Source organism: Glycine soja, chromosome 15, assembly GCF_004193775.1.
Source record: "Glycine soja cultivar W05 chromosome 15, ASM419377v2, whole genome shotgun sequence".
In the NCBI taxonomy this organism is placed as follows: Eukaryota; Viridiplantae; Streptophyta; class Magnoliopsida; order Fabales; family Fabaceae; genus Glycine; species Glycine soja.
This window is the reverse complement of record NC_041016.1, coordinates 18,777,611-18,801,163: the sequence shown is the minus strand read 5'-3', so window position 1 is coordinate 18,801,163 and position 23,553 is coordinate 18,777,611. Positions and strand designations below refer to the sequence as shown.

The 23,553-nt window shown below is 34.4% G+C and overlaps 1 long non-coding RNA gene and 1 pseudogene across 1 annotated transcript; one reads left to right on the top strand and one right to left on the bottom strand.

The window, feature by feature from the left end:
- The first annotated feature begins 10,134 nt into the window (after positions 1–10,134).
- Positions 10,135–11,034, top strand: LOC114387268. Its single transcript, XR_003661282.1, has 3 exons — positions 10,135–10,192; positions 10,271–10,326; positions 10,945–11,034. It is a non-coding gene; the product is annotated as an uncharacterized LOC114387268 (long non-coding RNA).
- Positions 11,035–18,299: 7,265 nt separating this feature from the next.
- LOC114387260 lies at positions 18,300–18,951 on the bottom strand (annotated as a pseudogene).
- Between the last annotated feature and the right edge of the window lie 4,602 nt (positions 18,952–23,553).

Below are 23,553 nucleotides of genomic sequence, written 5' to 3'. Positions count from 1 at the left end.
CATTTTCATCAGCAAAGATTGTATCTTTAAACCAATCAAAGAAAGTCTTGTTATGCTTTTTCAAGACCCAGTTCTTTGACATTTTTGGATTACTTTGTTTGACTAAACCTTCATGCTAAAGTAATCAGATGAAATCTAGAAACAAACGATTTATCTTCTTCCATTGGGAGTAATCAGCCGGATGACAGACCATTCCATTGCAGTTTCTACCATTTGTATGCCATGTAAGGTCTTTAGCGTCGTCTCCATTAGCAAAAAGACGCTTAAACCTTGGAACGATCGACAGATACCACAACACCTTCGCTGGGGGTCTTTTCTTTGAGTTTTCATCACTACTACACTCCTCATCATCCTTGACTTTGTACCATGATACCCCACAGCTAAGGCATTTGGACATTTCTTCAAATTCATGTCTGTACAGTATGCAATCATTGGAGCAAGCATGAATCTTCTGATACTCCATACCCATCGGACACAGTATCTTCTTGGCCTGATAGTAACTTTTAGGCAATGTGTTTTCTTCTGGAAGCATATCGTGCACTACTTGAAGCAGTGAACTAAAGCTTTTGTCACTCCACCCATATCTGGCCTTCACATTAACCAGACTTAACACCGCCGACAATAGCGTCAAAAAATTGTTATACCCTGGATACAAAGGCGTCTTTGAATCACTTTGTAATGTATCATACATAGGGACATGTGCTTGTTGAAAAGACTCTTGTCCAAGGTCATGAATCATATCCTCTAAGTTATCTCCCATTTCTACATTAAACGGTTCAGATTGGGGCCCACTCTGCATGCCTATCATTTCACCATGCCATATCCACGTCGTATAATTCCTCTTAATTCCATCACACAACAGATGGTCCCGTATGTCGTCAATTTTTGCCGTCTCCCGTTCAAACAATTTATGCACAGACAAAAAAACTTCCCGTTTTCATCCGGTCGACTTCTTTCTGAAGCAAATTGTAGGAACTGTTCCACACCTTCCTCATACGCAGTGCTCAAGCGTCTTTCATTCATCCAACTTCAATCCATCTAAAAAATAACTCCTTCATACTCTGAAACTCATTCAATGCATGATATCTCACTTTTTCATTTAAGGTGAAGCCCTATCCCATTCAGGAAAACACATTTTTATGGTACATTCATGCGTCAAGGTTAATCTTATTTAGTTAAATGTGATGAAATTTCGGCAGCATTTCGCATTAGTCTCCAAGTACATGACATGAAATCGATGACATTAATTCACCGATAATCAAGTATGCACTCAGAGAACAACTAGAAATGCATTGTACCGTAATTTCATCAAATTAAACAAAATAATGTTAACCTTAACACATGAATGTACCATAAAAATGTGAGTCTCCCCAAACTGTCCAAACAGACAATTCAAGTTTCAATACAATGATTAATGTAAACTTTCTGCAAGAATCATTGTATTCAATCTCAAACGGGAATCTAAGGTTCACTCATTATGAACAAAAGTTGAATCTAATGCAAAGCACATTATTGACTTACAAATTAAATATAGTGAGATATAACACAACACAACAGATCGGGAAGAACCCTAACCAAACAAGCAAGCAATAGCTACGGAGTTAGGGCAACAGACGGTGGAGCTATCCACCATCGTCGCACGTGCTGCTAGTGATTAGTCCTATGATTTGTTAGCGCCGCTAACTTATCACTGGACTTATTGTTAGCAGCGCGTGTGATAAGGGTGGATAGCTCTACCGCCTGATGCCCTAACTCCGCAGCCATTATTTGCTTGTTTGGTTAGGGTTCTTCTCGATGTGTTGTGTTGTCAATTATGTCTCAAAAGACTAGTCTGTGACAATAATAATATACATACTAGTCTATACGTACGTACCTGGAGTTGCTATAATCAAAGAGCTTCCACACCAATGTGAAAATATAATGCTATAAAATCTGAAATAATTAAAACTATTATGGTTTATAACTATTTCAGGCTTTCTCTCAGTCATGCAATGTTGTTGAGCCTAATAGGATGATTGTGCCCTGATGGGAAAAAAAGGCGAACAAAAAAAACAGATGAACTTTTCAGGTACAACTATTAATGTGTGTGAATATCAAAGTAAAATACTAGATACACTTATGAGTTTTGTGGCCTTTGTTAACAGATTAACATAGTAAAATGAAATTAATGTGTCATGATTTTCAAGCAAGTTAAAATTTCTAGTGCTTGATCAGATGCTTATACATATTAACCTTTATAGCACACATCAAATACAATTGAGCTTAAATTCATCGCAGTTTCTGAAAGTCAATAAATAAGGACATAAATGACAAACAAAATAACTTAAATACTGCAGTACTGCCTACTGCGAGTACAAAACACCAAGACATGAACAGACAGAGAATTGAACTAGACAAACAGAACCAGAACCCAAACAATAGCTCACAGAAACAGAGAAACATAACTAGGTTAACAGAGCCACATATGAACAAAACAAAACTGGTTTAAAACAAAGAGCTCGGATGTGGTGGAGAAAAGCTCTGGATGTGGCATAGAGGAGCTTAGATCACATTGCATTTCTGTAGCAATTTTGGGGGAGGGCTGCAAGAGGTTTAAGACACACAGTCATGATGAAAAGAAGTGTTTTTCTTAGTTCTTTTAGTCTAAGGGCTAGTGAACACTTGGTTTTTGGACTTAGGTTTGTAGAAGCCCAAAAAAACTTTGAAACCCAACTAGCCAAGCAAAATCAAAAACTCTAAAATTCTACTGAGTTTACAATTCTACACTGTGATTCTACCAATTATACTCATTTATGATTCTGAGCACATATAAACTCGCCCAGGTACTAGAGAAGCATAGAATTGTGTGATTCTACGAGTCAGTGTGCAATTTTGACGACCATGATTAGAATTAATGATGTGTAATATTATTTCATTCTTTATTTTTAAAATAGTTTTGTAATTATTGTTTCTTGCACTTCTCTGCTTTAGTGAACAAGAACAAGACCAAATCCAAGGCCAAACATCTTTACCAAAAGTACTAGATGATGCAAAGTGAAAATCATCATACAATATACCAATATGCTCCCCAACTTCTGTTAGCACTAGCAAAAGTCAAATTAGTTTTATGCAAATTGCCAAGGATATGTAAATGAGATGGAAGTAAATGAGGTTATAGAAGAATTGAAATGGTTTGGAAATGAAATTTTACTTGCTTGGCAAAAAGGAAAACATGAAACCAATTGAGAGTGAAGGCCAGCTCATTCCTACTCCGGCTGACAAATTTTCACCTCTCCCAAAAGTGTGAAATTGAAGGCAACTTATTCTAATTATGAATTTCCCAAAATAATGTTTAATCCTACTGGGAGGAAAGTATAATGATTTTTTTTTTATATTCCGCTCTCTCAATGAAAATTTATTCCATACCATTCCATTTTCAGCCCCTCTTTACCTTTCCTACCCTCTACTAAGCTCAGACTGAAACATGAGGAATTGGAGTCACAAAGTAAGATCAGGTTTGAGTTTATAAATGAAAAAATATGATTGAATTTTTTTTATTAAAGTAATTAGTCAAATTTAAAGATTAATAATATAATGATTAATAATAATAAAATAAGTTAATTCCACATTATCCATATATAACATGTCATAAATAAAATTTATTAAATAAAACTTGATTGTAAATAAAATTTACCAATACCAAGTGTCCTTCAGAGCACAGGGCAAAGCATCATCCATTGGACAATGAAAGACATGTTGCAATATTGACAACTGCTACTAGTGAGCTTGGATTAAGGTAGAAGGTAATTGACCAAACCTTTTTGGGCTTCCCTTCTCCTTAAAACCAGAAGCTCCTTCAATTAGCTCTTATAGAAGATTATTTTGGGTTTTTGTTTATTTTAAAAGTTACTTTTTTAAAGATTTTTATAAAATTCTGTTTAGCCTGATTTCTCCTTTTAAGGAGAAGAGAAGTCAGAAAAACACTAGGCCAAATGCTACCCAAACTCGATAGATTAATAGAAATGGTTTTGGTGTATTTCTTGATAAAATTGTCATGGAGTTCTTTTACCAAAAAGGAACTAAACAAAACAAAAAGGGTCTAAATTATTTATGATTTATATCCAGGTTGTTCGTCTTTCAGCTGCTACTCAGGATTTACCAAAGTCTGTAATTTTCAATGTTCGTGGTGTGAATCCCAAATTGTTGAAAATTGGAGAAATGATTGTTGCATATAGGGAGCTGGGGCAGAAACCCTTTACAAAAGGGGCATATTTCCTGGGAAAGATGGTGTAGGCAAAGGGATATAAAGAGTTGTTAGATTTATTAGCAAAGCATAAGGCTGACCTTCATGGTTTCAAGTTGGATGTATTTCCAAATGGAGAGGATGCTAATCAAGTTCAGAGTGCAGGCAAAAGGTTGGATTTGAATCTCAACTTTCAGAAAGGAAGAGATCATGCAGTTGATTCTCTTCATGGGTAGGAACACATTGAAAATTGAGATACTAAATTGATAGTAAGATATAATTCACTGCAATTGTCCCCACATTGTTGTGAAACATACCTAAATGAAATGGGGAGCATTGCAAAAATGGAATTGAGTTATCTTTCAATCCCCCATATCTTCACAAAGTGAATTGACTTAATCGAGTATGTGTTTAAAAAATGCAATATCCAAACCTATTTTTTAATACATGGATAAATGCATATTCACGTACATATGATTCTTTCTCATGCTTTACATACCCAGACTCAATCTTGAATTTGTTTTTATTAAGTTTGGTTCTTATTTTGACACACTTTATCCTTATTGTAGGTATAAAGTCTTTATAAATCCTAGCATTAGTGATGTGCTATGCACAACTACAGCTGAACAAGGAAAATAATGGTCAAAAGGCAAGTGTAGATAAGGGAAAGCTCATTGCTAAGTCAGCATCAATGCCTAATCTGATAGAACTAGTAGATGGAGGCTTAGCATTTCCTCACTATTGTCTTACTGGGAATCAATTTCTGAGATTATGTGCAGGAGCAATACCTGGGACACGTGACTATGATAACCAGCACTATAAAGACCTTCATCTCTTGCCTCCACCGGTAGAAATTAAATCCTATCTATGGCTGGTGAATGGGTTCATTAGTTTGGTTGTTTGAAGGAAAACTTGTCACACCGGATTACGAATTGATACACTCACATCAATCACTTTGTGGATTGTCATTAATTTTAGGCATAAAGCATGTGACAATTTTTCAATTCATTATTTTTTGGTTTGGCATAACCATAGATGATAACTCAATCAGACACACAAATTATTAATAGTAACTAGTAACTTGCAGTCACGGAAATTAATACCAAAATACTAAACAGGGAGAAGCTTAGGAGGAACCAACTGTTGACAACCATTTGTATCAGAGTCTAATGGAAAAACTAATATATCTTGCTCACATAAAGCCAGATATAGTACACTGATCAGTGTGTGTGATCAGCCCATTTGTGCACAATTTGAGACAATTTCATCTCTAAGCTAGGTATAGGGTACTACAATATTCAGCACCAACAATCTACCTACAACTACCAATTATATGTTCATTGTAGGGTGTAAATTATGCTTTTATAATTCTTGTACAACTTAATAAACTAGTGGGACAGCCCAATACTTCAGCCCAAGACCAAATCACTGCTCACAACAAGAGGAAATTTCAGCACCAAGACAAAACATGCATCCTTAGCTTAATGGGTCTGTTGTGGCTAAACAAAAAATATACAAAGTTCATTCAAACCTCCAGGCTTCTAATCTACTCGTGGTATTGAGACACCAATTGCTTCAAATGCAGCCACTACTAGCCACTTCCCCCAACTACTAGCTAGGAACTACGATTAAAAACAACGTAACAATGTGCTTTACACATATACATGTATATATAAGAAGTAGTAACAATGTGCTTTACCTGGAGTTGATATAATCAAACAACTTCCACAACAAGGCCAATTAGCAGTAGTAAATGATAACCTAAAAATAAAAAAACATATGCCAATTAGCCATGGGCCATACTACCACAACAATTATATGTATCACATTTGGCACAAAAGACCTTTAAGAACTAATGAGTAATGGCATTAGAAGAACTCAAAGCCAAACCAAGTTCAACTTCAACAAACTAATTCAGCTTATGCTCAACCAAAGTATGTGAAACTGCTTGTTGGCTATTAAAAGTGTTACTTTTTCATGTGACAGACAAAAATAGCTGTAAGAGGATAATCCTTGTTTCTATTCATGATTATGATTCACCAACCAGAGGACTAGTAATTTGCTCAGTTGGGTTTCGATGCTCCATTTTAAAGAAGGAACAACAAAGGAGAAAATGGAGTAGTAATTTACTCAGTTGGCTTAAGTCAATGTTCACTGAAACTGAGGAATATATGGGATTTCTGGGCCCTATACATATATGGCAAGTGAATACAACTATGTTTAAATTCCCTGACTCCCCCTTTACATGTGTTCATTCACATAAATCATCTGTGATATTCTAATAAACGCTTGCATGCATTCTTCTATCCGACCAATTTTAACAAAAACACATAACAACAACGTGGCAATATGAAGATATGAAAAATAATTGATAATATAGGATACAAGTACAATAGACTATGCCAAATAAAAAGATTAAGACTGCAATTATATGCATAAAAAAATTACTATCCAAATATTCAGAAAGCACTAACTTCATCAAATTTAAACTATTGAATGGTTTCAAAGCTCAGACTTGCTTTAGTCTATTTTATAGTCCAAATTATGCCATATCTCATAATTTGTGCAATTATCTTTAGCTGGCAGAATCTCTGGGTAGCAAAATCCACTATGAAAAGAAACAACATATTTTTTAGACAAATGAAAACAATACTCACTTCCAAAAACCAGTTCTTATTTGGAATAACAGCCCAATATATGAGAAGATACATCAAGTGATAGTAACAGAAAAGGCTAAACAAAACACTTTTAGGCTCCTCAAGTTTAAATGATTGTTGCAATAATCTATACTAACTTTAAATGGAATACAAAATCAATGAAGCTGAGATTAAAACAAAATATACCGTAGTCTCTAAGTAGTTATGCAATGCAATTGCAATGGCAAAATCTCAATATGTACAATTACCATGCCATTGCAATTTCAAATGGCTACTCTTAACATACATGCAGTTTGTTGCTTCAGCCACGACAAAATCAGAATAACACCTTTCAATATTTCATTGCATTGGGTTTTCAGCAAAGACAATATAGCAGCTTCTGCTCCATAGAGAGCTATGACGAATCATAATAGAAGAAATTGATTTTGCTTTGGACCAATATTATGTGTGCAATGATGGCAATTAAATTTCCATTATACAAATACAAGCATGCACATTTTTTCACATGTCACCTATGCAACCAACTAACTATGACGCAGTGGAGAACAACACCATTCAACATTCCAATGAAATTGCGTTTTAAAAATAAAAAGAAAAAGGAAGCAAAATAAAAATCAAAGGCAATAAAATAAAAACTACCATCACAGTTTCACATTACTAGCCAAAAAAATAGAATAATAAAATAGGGTTATGGAAACACTCTATAGTGATCATTCTGTGTAACCCCGTGACCAAAGCTACTAGTTTTTCAGAACTACCAGCATTTTCGTGGACAACCATTCTTTCAAAACATAGTGAACAACATTTTAGGTCTTCACTATGTTTTGTTTGAAATCCTATTCATATAAAAACCCTCAACTAATTATAGAAATAAAACTATTCGAATGTTTGACACAAACATTCAAAGAATCAATGACTGAAAGTGAATGAAAACCACATTCCTTATGCACACAATGTGGTTGCAGTGACGTACCTCAATCGCGGCAGAGACGAAGTCGTTTGCGGTAGTCGCAGCTTCAACGACAGTGGTAGCTTCAGTGCAGTTTTCGGCAGTCACAGGGTCTGAGCGCGAAGATGAAAGGACAAAGGAGAAAAGTCTAGGGTTTGCAGGGGCCAAAATGAATTTGTGTTATAATTTATGAAAAGAACAACACCGGTTTTTTTAAATTAATCGATGTTAACCTGAAGTACTTAACATCGGTTTTGACAAAACTGATGTTAACCTCATATAGTTAACATCGGGTTTTAAAAAACCAATGTTAACTATATGAGGTTAACATCGATATTGTCAAAACCGATGTTAAATACTTGATATTAACATCGGTTATTTAAAAGACATTGCCTGTTTTGTATAATCAATCCAAAAGACACTCTTTTGGAAAGCCATTACATGTTTAACAATTGTTATTGTTATTTGCTCATCAGGTTCTGCAGTAGTTGAAAGATAAGGCATTAAAGAGAGCAAGCCTGACAGAAGATGAAGTGCTAACTTTGACTTCCAATTCAATATAACAGATGACTAGTTCTCTGTACTTTTAGGCTGCCCATTTAGCTGGTCCAAAATGGGGACCATTTTCTTCATGGTGGTGTGCTTGGCTTGAGACCATAGGGCTTATAGCTGGGATAAGGACTCAGGTAATAAGGTGAAACTTCTATTTTCTAGTCAATATTTTCAAAGAATGTTTACATGACAACTCATGCTTTTCATGGTTGGAAAAGGCATATGCAGGATCACACAAATAAAGTAATTCTTATGCATGTATATTGGCCTCACTGTTATATGGGCAGCACTAAACACATTTGCATTGGAAGTGATTGCTTTGATCGATATAGTTTCAATATGGTGGCAGGTACTATTACTTCCTTGAATACACTTTTAACTGCCATAGTAAAAGAACATAAGTGAGTAAGGGGTGTTAATTGGTTTTGATTCACTCAATAACCCAAAAAAATGTTGCACTTTCTTAAAAAAACCAAATGTATATATATACACATACTTTGAAGAATTCCCCTAATTCCTTTTTCTACCTTGGTCAATGCCACGACTAATAACATAGTAGTATACTAACCAATAACAAAAAATGAATAAAAACAATGAAAAGGAATATCTATTGAAAAACTTTAAAATTTATTTTTGCCAAAAATTAAATTATTTATACACCTGGAATATATATTTTGATTTTAATTTTTATATATTATTAGTTTTAATTTTTTTACAATGTTAAATTATTAAATAACATCTCTTTTATTTTCTTTAATTTTCTACAAATATCCTCTTTATAAAGCAATTTTTTCAGAGATATGCTTAGTTAGAGACTAAAAACCTATTTGATAGATACGAAGGAAAGTGAAAAAATAATGAAATATGCAATAAAATTATATGAAACTCGTACTTTTATTTTTTTACCTCAAATTAAAACTCATCACTTTTCTTTTTACTATACTAGTCATACATTAATTGTAGCTAGTAGCAGGTCTAGACCCAACTCATTGTTTAAAATACAATATTTATTACAAAATTTAATGAATTTTAATGATATGACAATTCAAGATTAGTTGATAATATATATAATTAAATTGATATATTTTTTAGGATTAAACGACCTATAATTTGATGATTATAATTATCATATTAAATAGGAAGAAACCCAGGCTTTTTATTTGCATTTAATTGATACACGTTATTATACTGACAATCAACTAACTTTTTAATATACAATTACTTATTACTTTAATTGATACATGTTATTATATTGACAATCAACTAACTTTTTATTTGCATTTAATTGATACACATTATTTTAATATTGAGACCAAAATTCTTGTATATCTCTTTTGTTTTACTCTTTCTAAGGCAAAGGAAAGTGGTGGGGAAATGGCAGTGAAAAATGCTTTGAAATTAAACATATATGATGACCTTGTAACTGTAAGGTTAGAGACTTGAAGTTAGCCTGCTAGACTAATTTTCTCTGCTTCTGTAGGTTTGTTCGTTTTGTGAGCACTCCTGAGATATTGGAATGTGTGTATACTACAGAATAAAAAATCTTACAAATTGAAGAGGCAATTGCAATTCAAGGAAATAGTTCTTTTGGTTTTAGCACTGTATGTAAATATGTAGCACTACACTATATGAAAGCCCAAGTACAATTGTTGCAAGTTTTCACTGTGTACAACTAACTATTGAACTAATATAAATGTATTCAAAGCCCTGTTAAGTTTTATAATTGTTTACAACTAACCAAACTTGCTGCTTTGTGCAGGCAGGAAGACTTGGGAGGATACTAATGAGGAGAGAGCAATTGTACTTTACAAGGTTAGTAGGGTCTTTAACAATTAATACCCTATTATTGATTTTATAATTTTATAATCAATCTGTATGGTTATGTGCCAGCCTGATGCACAACCACCTCAAGCAAATGGAAGCACCACATTGGAAGGAAGCTCAAAGTAAATTCTTTGTCTTTTTATTTTCACCCTTTTATGACCATCTCATAGAGTAAAAAATTGTAATGTTTAAGTAAGTTGTTTATGATTAAATAATAAAATTCATCAAGTGTCCATTCCAGACCTTGCATGTTTTAAATTCTATCAGTTAATTTTCTTCCTAGAATATGCTTGTAGTGCATAAAATAGAGATGTCAACATGGAAGGTACGTTGGAGTTACTTAAAAAAAATCAATTAAAATTCGATCAAGTTAATTTTAATTTAAACATCCCTGTTAGGTGAATCTTGTATAAGCTTAACTATAACTTGATAGTTGATACTTCCCTCTTGAGCATAATTAGTTATCCACCAGTATTGAAAGCAGCATGTTGAAAAACTATGAATTTTATTTATTTATTATTATTGAACAGGTATACAAATGGAGATGGTTTTTAATGCATTTATGATAGCTTAAGCATTTTGGATAATTGTTTCTACATTGTTATAAATTTTTAATCAATGCCTAATTGGATTGAGTTTTAGCTGCTTGCATATAAATATGATGAAGTTTATTTATTGAGTTTCTTTGTACTATTTGAAATAGATTGTTAACTCATATTCACTTCTACATGTTCTATTAGAGTTCATCTTCTGAAAGTCCTAGAGACACGTAAGTCAGCATTGCAGAAAGAGCAAGGCATGGCATTTGCTCATGTTGTTGCTGCTGGTTTTGACATTGACTATATACCGCCTTTGATGTCATTTGTTGAATGCTTTGGTGCATCTCGCATGAAGTAAGAAAACTTTGTTTTCATAGACCATTATGACCTTGGATATTTGTTGGTGAAGTGTTGGCTTCCTCACCCATCGACCTATGGCCTGGACAATCTTGCTTATGCTATTTTTTGTTACATGTCAGGGATACATGCACAAAATTCAGGGATCTTTGGAGAAGAAAACATGAAACTGGACAATGGCTTGAAATTGAAGCTGCTGAAATGACGTGCAATCGCTCAGACTTTTCTCCGTTTAATGTTTCTGGCATTATACTTCCCAGTATGGCCTCTGCATCCCATACTGAATTGGACTCGGAGAGTAATGGGAAAGCAAGTTCAGGTACCCAACATTTCCAGCATATTGTGAAATTATGAATTTATGGATTTTTCATGACTTAATGTATTTACATTTTTAATAACTCATACATGCACATACACAAACATATACATGTTTGAACCAACCCTACTATTCACAATTTTCTTTTTTCCTTTTTTAGTTATTAATACAATAAACTGTTACTTCAAATAGTGTATAGGCCTGTTGGCTGAAATTGATCTATCTGAATGGCTTATGTTGATTAGCCTTCTTCGACTGTCTTTGCTTTCCCCACCCTTTTTTTTATTTTCTTGGTTTCTAATGTGGGAAAGCAAGGGTGATTTGCAAGTCATAGGATAGATTTCATTTCTCTTAGGGCAATGGTTAACAATTTGTATATTTTTTTTATTTATATGCACTATATGATGATGTTTTTAAAAAATACATTCTATGACGGTTCTAAAAAACCCAGCTTAGAAGGATACCCTTCTGAAAAACCGTCTTAGAATCCTCAAAATTTAACATTTTTTTTTCTTTTTTAAAAAACACATTCTAAGATGGTTCTTTGAAAAAATCATCTTAGAATCTTCACTAATTTTTAATTCATTTTAAAAAAATGATTTTAAGACGGTTCTTCGTCTTAAAGAGTGTACTTTTTAAGACAGTTCTTTTAAAAACCGTCTTAGACTAAGACGGTTTTTAACTAATAACCATCTTAGAAAGGTATTTTTTTCTAAGAAGGTTCAAAACCGTCTTTGAATATGTGTTACAACCGTCATAGAAGGCCTTTTTTCCAGTAGTGAGATGAACTTTTTATGACGGTTTTGAGAAAAATTGTCATTGATGTCAACCTTTTTATGACGATTTTCTAAGAACTGTGGTTTCTTTGAAAACCGACATAAAAGTATACATAAAAAGGTTATGTTGTAAAAACACAACATATTCCATGGCGGTTTTAAAACCATCATGGAATCACTTTCTTTGTAGTTGTGCTCAACTATAAATAGACCCCAAAGAAGGCTCACTTCACACCGAAAACAACTATCCCTAGGTGGTTCTGCCAGCTCTTAGGGGAGGGGAGGAGGACAAAAAAATTCAACCACCTTGCCTTTAGAAGCTAAAGAAAATTAACGTACGGGGGAGTGGGGTTTTATTCTTTCATTTTTTTAATGTTTTTCCATGGTTTGAATTGTGATTGTTCTTGAAGAACCTCGTTCTTCATGTTCTTGATTAAATGTTACGTTACATTGAATCCATTTTATGATAGCGTTCTTAATTTTTAAATATAGTATGATGGCTACCATATTTATATATGCATGCAATGTTGTTAGTTTGATGCACTAAATTGCATGAAAATATGATGCTAACTAAGGATACTAGAAACAAGGTGGGTTTGGATTTCAGATGATTAAGGCTTTTAATACCTCTTCGTTTTTGGAAAAACAATGGTGGTGATTAATTGACTGCCCAGAATCTTTGATGGCACAAGTTTTGAAAGAAAAATACTATCCTAGAGATCATCCACTATAGGCAAAGAGAAGATATAATCCCAACTTCAATTGAACAAGTATCTTTTCTATAAAATAGTTGATTGAGGAAGGGTCAATTTAGAGTGTTAGTAATGGTAATTCAATATGGTTTGGGAGAGATAGGTGGATCCTGAAGGTAAGCATTGCTCTTAATTACTTCTTACAACCAGTTGAGGTGTGGAAGATTTGAAAGTGGTACATTCACAATTTTACATATATAAAAGGAGCTGGGAGTGTAGTAAGTTAGTGGACTTCTTCCCAACTTGGGTGATTGATAACATTCTTACTATCCCAATTAAGCAGTTTGATTATCATGATGTGCTAGTTTGGAGATTCACTGTAGATGGAGTTTACTCTGGGAAGTCAAGTTATCAACTTGCATTGAATAAAGAAGAAAATGCTGCAAAGGGTTCCAGCGAAGGGTGCGGAGATGGTTGGAAGATTTGGTCAGCGAATGCTATTCCCCATTGTAAGTACTTGTTGTGGAGAATTTGTATAATTGCATTGCAAGTTTGTACAAGAGAAAAGGGGTATTGAGGTTGATACTATTTGCTCCATGTGTGGAGAGTGTGAAGAAACTGTGGATCATGCTCTACTCCCTTAGCCCAAAAGTTAAACTTATCTGGTATGCATCTCCTCTTTGTATTAGAGTAGATAAAATGGAATTATATCCTTAAATGATTTTTTGGAATATTTGATGGGAGAATTAGATAAAAGATCAAATTGGTCTAATGTTTACTATTATTTGGGCAATATGGAACAGGAGAAATGATTTGGTCTTTTAGAAAAAGTTGTTGATTTAGGAAGCTATCATTGAGAGGGTTCCAAATTCTCTGCCTTTGCCTCCTCGAACCCTACAGATTCAGAGTCGTACAAGAACAGGTATCTAAAGTATGTATGCCACCTTTGAGGCAATCTTATAAGGCTAATTTTCATGTGTCGATTATTTCTAAATGTGGGGAGGACAGGTTTTGGGGTCATCTTTAGGGATGAAAATGTGTATGTATTAGTGCCTGTTGCTAAATTCATGAAAGAGGAGTTTGACGTGCATGTAGTTAAACATTGGCATTCAAATGGGGTTTATAACTAACCGAGAATTTGAAACAAATTGTGCTATAGATTGTATCATCACTAGAAGAAGCATAATGCATTTCAATGAAGCTATGTGGTGTTTGTCGGCTTTGGCAACTCAAATCTACAACATTATGTTTGATAGCTCATGCCTTAGCTTATTTAGCTTTTGATTTTGATGAGGAGCATATTTGGATTGAAGATCATCCTTACTAAATTCACTCTCTTTTATTAGCAGATGTACAGGCTCAGCCTTCTAATGTTTCTGTTGAATAAAAGTTATGCTTTTCCATTGCCAAAAAAAAATATGCATGAAAAACCAAATTTTTGGAACCCTATTAGTCTTAAAATCATGTTTTGTACAAATAAGAGGATTAAATTCAATTTTTCTCTCTCACATGCTTATTTGATTTTGAAATAATAATTTACTTTGTCAAATAAAAAATATTCCCCCAAAAGTCAATATTTTATGTGAAGGCTAGGAAATAGAAAATTATGTAGAGAAGTCATTGTTACTTGATGAGAAGTAATATACACTACTAAAAAATATACATTAAACATCGTTGCGTTGACATCGGTTTTTGGAAAAACCGATGTTAACAGAAGAGTGGTGGCATACTTGTAATTAAGATTAGTTAATTAACATCGGTTTTTTTAAAAACCGATGTTAACATGTAACCGTTAACACCAGTTTTTTAAAAACCGATGTTAACACAAATGCGGTGACATACTTTGTAATAAACACCAATTTATTAACATCGGTTTTTAAAAAACCGATGTTAACATCGGTTTTATAAAATCGATGTTAACGAGATATGGTTAACATTGGTTTTTTGATAAAACCGATGTTAATAATTATATGTTAACATCGGTTTTTTTAGAAAAACCGATGCTGTATTTTGAGTTAAATTAAAAACACAACCCCTGGTTTTCTCCCCGCGCTCGTCAAAATCTCTTTCTCCTCTCGTGAGTTTGTCTTCCCTGTGCTCTCTTCAAAAACCCAAACCACTAAAGTTTGCCATCGTCATCATTGGTGTCCGCCAGCTCACCGTGGTGTCTGCCATCATCGTCATTGGTGTCCGCCAGCTGACCGTGGGGTCCGCCATCATCGTCATTGTTCGTGGCAAAGTGCAACCCTACGGTAAATAATAAGTTTTGTATGTTGAATAATGTATCTTGACTGGTATTAATAGTTCAGGTGTGTTCGTCAATTAGTTGTTTGATAGGTTTTAGACGCAGTCTTATCTCCTGGGGTGGGTTCGTGAGTTCATTGTTCCATTGGAAACTTGTGATATTCTATAAGTTTTGAATCATTTTCTCTATGTTTTGTAATGTTTATCTCTCTTAAACCTTTGTGGATACATACATATTTATGTTTGAGAAAGTTATTTTGGATGCTATCAAGGCTACCATTGTGCTTACATTGGGGAAGGAGTTGAAAGAAGCTGATAGAGCTTCTTGCTCCAAGTTCCTTCACCTTTAATAACAACTTAACACTTAGGCTGTTTGGCTCCAAATTACTATTAGAAGTAACAGTAAATGGATGCCATTGCAACTTGGATATGGTTGGTATATTTATGAACATAACACTTGTGTGGTTATAAGTTAATCCTGCAAGAAAACGTATCACATTACCTCTTAAAAGTGTCAATAAAATAGTCATTTCTCAAGAAGTGAGCAGACATAAATTGTCTATTCATGGCTCTTAAGATTTCATAGTCAATCAACTGAGCAGAGATATCACATATGACATTAAGATTTTTTAATGAAGGATTCATTTATAAGTTTTTAGGCTTCTTATTATCTATTCATGGCTCTTAAGAGACCTTCAAACTTAGAGGTCTTGTGGTGAAGATTATGTTGTTATAGTAAGAAAATATCATTTGGCATAACCTTTATAGTTCTTGCCAGTGCCTTTGCCGTATTGTTTGTGCTAAATGCTCTAATTTAACCTAGAGGTCTTCTGGAGTTGTGCCATTTTAAACAATGTTTGCGCTTCTTTTGTTATGGTTTGGCATCTCATTTCCACTTTTGTTTGTTGGTGGTTTTGTTGGGTTTGATAAGAAGGCAGCAATTGAGGATCCTGTGAAGACAAAGATGATACTATAGTGCTCATTGGTTTTGTTGGGTTTGATAAGAAGCCAGCCTCTTTTTTTGTATCAGGTGATGATCATTTCTCCAATATCAATGATGTATATATTTTAATTTGTGTATACTAGAAACAGTGTGTGTGAGTGTTGATGGATTTTTATTTGTTAAGCATGTTGGATATATCTCTACATTTGAGATTCTATTTTATATCTTACTTCTATAAAATAGTTGTGGATGTGAAATGATCTTAATCCATTGGTACCCAAATTACACTCGAAACAAAGATTTGTGAGTAGCCATTAATTAATGTCATTGGCAACTTAGATTCTATTTTACAAACATTTTTATTTTTGAGATTCCATTTTACAAAGATTTTTATTTTTGCTAGTTTGGATGCTTGACTAGCCATTAATTAATGTCATTGGCAGGTTAGATTTGTGAATTTGGCAAAATGTACAATGGCAACAGCTGGATAAGTTAGAGATTGAGCTAGCCCAGCAAGCAAACCTTGAGAGATTCAACTAACATTTGGTCTTTGGATAAACTACATGAATTTCAAATTTGTAGAAAATAATTTTTGTTCAGATTACTTGTGGTTTGCTTGGTCTGGTTGTTTATATGCATGGTGTGATTAGTTTAGTTAAATTGTGTTTAAAATATTACTAGAAGATAAAAACAAAAGTGTGAAGTAAATTTGAATATACTACTACGTGAAATGTCCAGAATGGAACTTTCTGTTGTGTATGGACCACATTTGGCTTAGTAGAAAAGTTGTTGTTTTGGTTTTAGCCAAGAGAGAGAGAGAGAGACTTTGGTAATCCTTTCCGCCAACGGCACAGAAGGGTTTTAAATTAATTAGTACTACTATTAGAGAGAGAGAAAGAGAGAGAGAGAGACATATAACTTTCCTATTTTTTTTGTTGATTACTTTTCTATTTTTATGTTTTTGGTACAAATTGAATTTCTATTCTAATATGCCATATTTTGTGCTAACTTACTTTTAGGGATTGAAGGCAGAGACTTTGGTTCGTATTCGCCCTAAGTTAGTTGCCAAACTCAGACTGCAAAGGCAATAAGAGGTACATACTTGTTTTTTCCATTATTTTAGCCTTTTATACATGAATGGTATAACTTATTTTTTAAAATGTATTTGTTATGTGTATGTGTATGTGCTACTGTGAAGTAGTTATTCCTATGGATATGATTTTCCTTCACCCACAACTTACATAGTTTTTTCACCAATTTGCATATGAAACCTGTACAATTGAAGCATGAGCTGAAAAAACCTTGAATTTTTTTTCTCCATTTCACATTGACATAAGCATCTTCAGTGACCACGGGTTTGTCTCCTTAGAAGCACAATCTAGAGTAGACTAAGTGCATGTTTGGTTTTCAGTTCGAAAGCCTAAAATTATGTTCAAAAAGTAAAACTGAAAAACCAACCATCTTGTTTGATTTTCAGTTGAGTCTAATTTTAAATTGAGTTTTGTTACAATTTTGCCTTAAAACTCATTTTGAAATGGAAGGAAAAATAGAGTTGTTTTAACAAACTCAGTTTGCAAAATGATTTTTCATCCAAACTTTAAGTTACACAACTTGAATCCAAATATATACTAAATCAACTAGTTGTATGAGTTCAATTGCTTTGGAGAGATGCACTGTGAGAAACGCCCCAGTGTTAGTTAGGACTAAGTAGGAAGGTTGGATGAATTTTATCATTATGGAAAGATTACTATCCAGAGTTGCTCTCCACAAAGGCAGAGTTTGAAGGTGGGAACCTAATTAAATGATTTGATTAATAAAGGAGGATACTAGCATATATTGCCTTCTTTCAGGTACGGGGCTAACAAAAGGCCTAGTAACCTCATAGACATAGCTCCATGTTTCATGGTTTCGGAGGTAAAGATTATGATGTAAATATGAATAGTCACAAGACCAAAGAAATATCAGTCATGTGTGACTCCGGAATTATAATTGGTTTGTTTAACCATGAAAACAAGTAACTTCTATACAAGACATCATCATACCCTCACAACACTTGGTAACTAAGAAGAAAATTTAACAGAAACATCATTCACAAAGTTAGTCTTAAACAATAATCGAATATACATGACATTGACCTTAGAATATTTTTATTTTGTGTTCAGACTCAATACTTGAAAAAACCAAGGTGGCTGTTTCGTTCTATCATCTCTTGATTGTTCTTCAATTTCTTAACTACTTCTAATTCCACTTTGGCACCCTGCGGTCAAATGTCGCACATGGACAAGGCCAATTAAGCCTCCACTTAATTCTTCTGCAGCTGAATAACTGCTATGACGGGTCTTCAATCTTGTCTTGTTTATAAGGCTAGATCCAGTAGAAGAAAAAGACAAGCTATGTGCCAAATCTGAAGTTAGTGGTGTCTCCACTTTTTTACGTTTGTAACTTAAAGGGCGTAGTGTCAGCTCAATCTCAGTCTCATTTATAACATCTAGAACTCCATCGCTGTCAGCTTCTGCCATGTCCTCCTTAGCAGGTCTTTCAAGATCAAAGTTCAACTTAGGATTTTGTTGCGCACCTTTATGATAACCATTTTGAGTTAAACTAATCATGTTTTTTTAAGTTCCATCCTCTTTGATTTACTTCATTACCTCTAGTGGCTTCCATATTTTTCATCAATATGTTTTGAATCCGATACAAACGGTGAAGTTCGTACACCTGAAAACATTCTCAGGGCACTCAAGACTCTATTGACACTGATTGAGGACAAATGGCTCAAAGTAACAGAAAGAGATTTAGTACATGTTCTTTGAAAGTGTCTTGGTGTTTCAGCATGGTAATTCTCATGTATTCTTTATTGCATGGCCTAATAAGCTTCTCCATCGGAGATAAGTTCAGCTAGTGTACCTTAACTACTTTTGTTGGAATGTTCAGGCATGCATTTTTATGGTATCACTTCACCTCCATTTTAGTTACCATTGTTAAGCTGAAATGAGGAAAATCCTAACTTAGAAAGTAGTTGATCAATGAAAATGTTTATAGAGTAGCCTTGAAGCCTAATCAAAATGATGACATCAACTTCAATTTCTTATCTCCTTCCAAGATTTTGGACCACAATTAAATGAAATAAACTCTCAACAACAATAACAAAAAAAGAAAAAAAATCTTCGAATACCTTTAGTTTGTTGAATTTTCCTACCATAATAACTTTATGCATATCTCAATATATAGACACACCACAACCTCTATAATAGCCGAAAAAGCACTCTCTGCAGCAACAACAAACAACACACCACAACCTCCACACCTGTCACTAGTAGAAAAACACACCAACATTTACACAAAATTGCACAACAACACCCATCTCAAATAAGTACCATGGCTTCACCTAGATGTTTTCTGAATACACTCAACTGGATTCATCATCCAGTCAGAGAGAATAAAAAATCATTTCTTCTTAGCCTAGCTTTAGCCACTTCCACCTGTTGACCTTCACTTGTTCAAGGATTTCGTGACCCTATAAACTTTGATCTTTAAAAATCATACCATTTCTGGCAATCCAAATAGCTTTGACCACAGCATGCCATGCATACCACCATCCAACATTCTACTTCAATCCCCCTACCCCTTGCCAACCCATCAAATTGATGCATCTGAGCATTCATTTGATCCTCTTGCAAAATGATTACTAAAATGCCTAATCATTCCGACTCTCATACCCCTAAAGTTGATTGTTTCCTATGTTAGCTTATTTGAATCCCTGAAGTTTAGGGATCAATTCTGTTCTCCACATATTACACACACAAATTCAATGTAGTACTACATAACACAAGTTGTTTTCAGATTCAACTTGCTCAAGCAATTGAAAGGACAAATTAGTTGATGGACTCACCTATCTTTATATTTTGTGGAATAAAAAATCTATAGGCAGTTCATTTTTAGATACTATTTTTCAGTTTTTTTACTCTTTTGTTATGCACTTTCTATTATCAATCTAAAATCTAACACTTTTTCTCTTGTTCCCATTGCTCATGTCACATTACCTACACCAACCCTCCCATCATATCTAATCTAAATTCAGCATCATATTGATCAATGTGTGTTCTTGTATATTGTCTTGTTGAATAAATATCATGTCTTAAATCCTCTTGACCATTTTTCCTTGATAGCAAATAATATTTTACAATAAGTGATATTGTACAATTTTTTCTTTCTTTCATTTGACTGTTGCGCTGGAAATTAAACAGTGAAGAGTGAAGTTCTTCTGTCACACTCATTGATTTCCTTTGATTTCGACGGAAGCCTAACCAATACGCTACCACTAAATTGCTAGTAAGAAAAATTTGTCATGAAACACACACACACACACACGCATGATACAAACACACAGACACACACACTCATGACACACACACACACACACTCATCATACAAACATACACACACACACACACAAGTTTGATAACAAATTTGTTCAATTATACATGCAGAAATTTCTTCAATTCTGACTTATTAGCTGTGACAAGGTAGCTGGCCTCTTCATAAGGTACTTATCTAACTTTAACTTAAATTCTACTATAGTGGTGATGACCTACTAATATTAGTGAAAACAAATTTGCCAAGTGTACCTTAGTTAATTTGTTCAGAGTTGTAAAAAATGAATAGTTTTTAACTTGAGTTATTCCAATTTTAAGTTTTCAAATATGCTTGCATGATTGTATTTGTATGAGGATTATATTCTTTTTTGTATAAATTTTGGCAAGCTGAACAGTAGTTAGTATAATGTTGGTATTTTAGGGGCAATGTAGTTATTTAAGGGTACTTGTTAGTGTTTTAGGCAAATAACAAACGCAAGTCTAGTCTTTATCAAACACCTAAATAGAAACTGAAGCCCTTCTTCAAGATGTTGAGTAAGAGACTCGACTTTCTCCAATAGGTTTTGCAGCTTATTCATTTTTGAAATAGGCAAACATCAAGCCCAAGACAACAGGGCAGAGCACTATCTATGGCCTATCCTACATCAACCCTAGCGTAGATAATGTTAGAAAGTTGAAGTCATTTTTTCCCATCATAAGCCTCATTTCTAATCTTCCATAAATTGTAGCAGGCACAATGGCACAACAAATGTTTTAATTTCGTTGAGTTTTTTCCTTTGACCATAGTAGCAAAAAGCTTGTAAAACTACAGTAAAACATCTGGCAGTGAAAAAGAATAATCAATCTCATCGTCCAGTTGGTGCTGTAGGTTGCAGTGAGCAATCTTTGATTCAATCTTTGTTGACAAAACTACCTAGTCTTGGCCACCACAGCCTTAAATCCACAGCTATTAACCTTAATTAAAATCCACACTTACCACTGTTTGTCTGGGAATTCCAAAAGATCATACACATGAAGACATTCTAAATTAGTGTTACCTAGGAGCTGCCATATTCGATATTATCCCAGCTTCCGAAGCTGTTTGTTCCATGCCTCCTCTGTGATTGTTCAGCATGATGAGAATTTGCAAGGCTTGTTGATTCATGACCACACTCGAATTTAATCTCCATTATCCTTATAACAGCTTTTGCCATGTCTAACCGCTGCTGAGGGTTGCTTTTAGTGCAAGCAGCACCAATGTGGAGGAGTTGCTCTATCTCACCAAGCCAATTCCTAGAGCCTGCAATCTCAAGATCAAGCACCTCTGATTCCCTTCCCTCAGAGATAGTAGTTTCCACCCATTGCACCACATCAGCCCCACCCTTTCCATTTTTGAGATACTGAGAAGGGAACCTCCCTGTCAGTATCTCAATTATGACAACACCAAGACAGTAAATAGCGCAACTTTGTGAAATACCTGGCCTTGTTGTGCTGCCTCTGGTGCCTTGTAAGTGAATAGTGTTTGTGCAATGGTTGAAGGGTTAACCATGTGGCTGAACCCATAATCTATAAGCATTGGTTCATTGTCTGGTCCAAGGAGAACATTGTTGGACTTGAGATACTTGTGTGGAAGATCCGAGGAACCAAGTACTGTGTAAAGATAATGCATTCTATGTGCGATTCCTCGTATAATCTTCAAACGAGTAGGCCAATGTAGCTCAACATGAGATGCTCCCCTATCACCTGCAAAAAAGATAGAGAAATTCTATGATGCTTTCAGAAATGTAAGAGTTTTAGTACTGTCAATAAGAGTTTTAATATAGAGAAATTCTATGATGCTCCCCTATCACCATAGCAACTCGGTTCTTGTGTTTGACAAGAGCTTATTTAACAAATGTCAATTAAGTCGTGTATCTAATTGAAGGATGTTACCATATTTGAAAAGGACAAAACTTAGATACAGTTCTTTGAGTATTTTGTGTTGTTCTCTTATCAGAATTAAAGTTATTTTCCTAATAAGTGACCTATGTTGATTTTTAATACAAACCATTATTATGCAGACTCTAGATACACACACCCTCATGACACACACACACACACAAAAACCGTAATCACACACACACACCCTGATGAGACACACAGAAACACACAGACAAACCCTAATGACACAGACACACACACAAACCCTAATCACAAACACACACATTCCCTCATCACACACACACACACACACACATGACACACCCTGATGAAAAATACGCACACACACACACCCTTATGACACACACACACAAACCCAAATCACAGACACACACACACCCTCATGACACAGACACAAACCCTAATCAAACACACACACACACAAACCCTAATGACACACACACACACACCCTCATGACACACACACGCACACTTAGTCAACCTCACTTCCGACCTAGTCAACCTCCCTTAGCTTTCTTGTATGTCATGAATGTAATATGCTATAGAAACAAATGTTGATGTCGATATTTGTCTTTAATCGAAATTTAGATTTTGTATGTTCTTGTACGTCATCAATGTTATTTGCTATATACACAACTGTTGTTCATGTTGAGTGAACCTTAGATTCCCGTTTGAGACTGAATGCAATGATTCTTGCGGAGAGTTTGCATTAGTCAATGTATTTAGTCTTGAATTGTCCGTTTGGACAGTTTGGGGAGACTGATATTTTTATGTTAGATTCATTTGTTAAGGTTATTATTATTTTGATTATTTTGATGAAATTTTGGTTTAATGCATTTCAAGTTGTTATCTGGGTGCATACTTGATTATCGGGAAATTCATTTCACCGATGTCATGTCGTGTACTTGGAAACCAATGCGAAATGCTACCGAAATTTTCTCAAAATTTTCAAAATAATGCTAACCCTGACATTTGAAACTAACATAAAAGACAATCTTTCTAAATGGGATAGGGCCACACCTATAAATAAAAAAGTGTGATTTTCATGCATGGAATTGCTTAGATGGATCAAAGTTAGATGAATGAAAGTCGCATAAGCCCCGAATATGAAGATGGCGGCAAGCAGTTCTTGCAATTTGCTTCAGAAAGAGGTCGACCGAATGAAGAAGGAAAATATTATTGTCCTTGC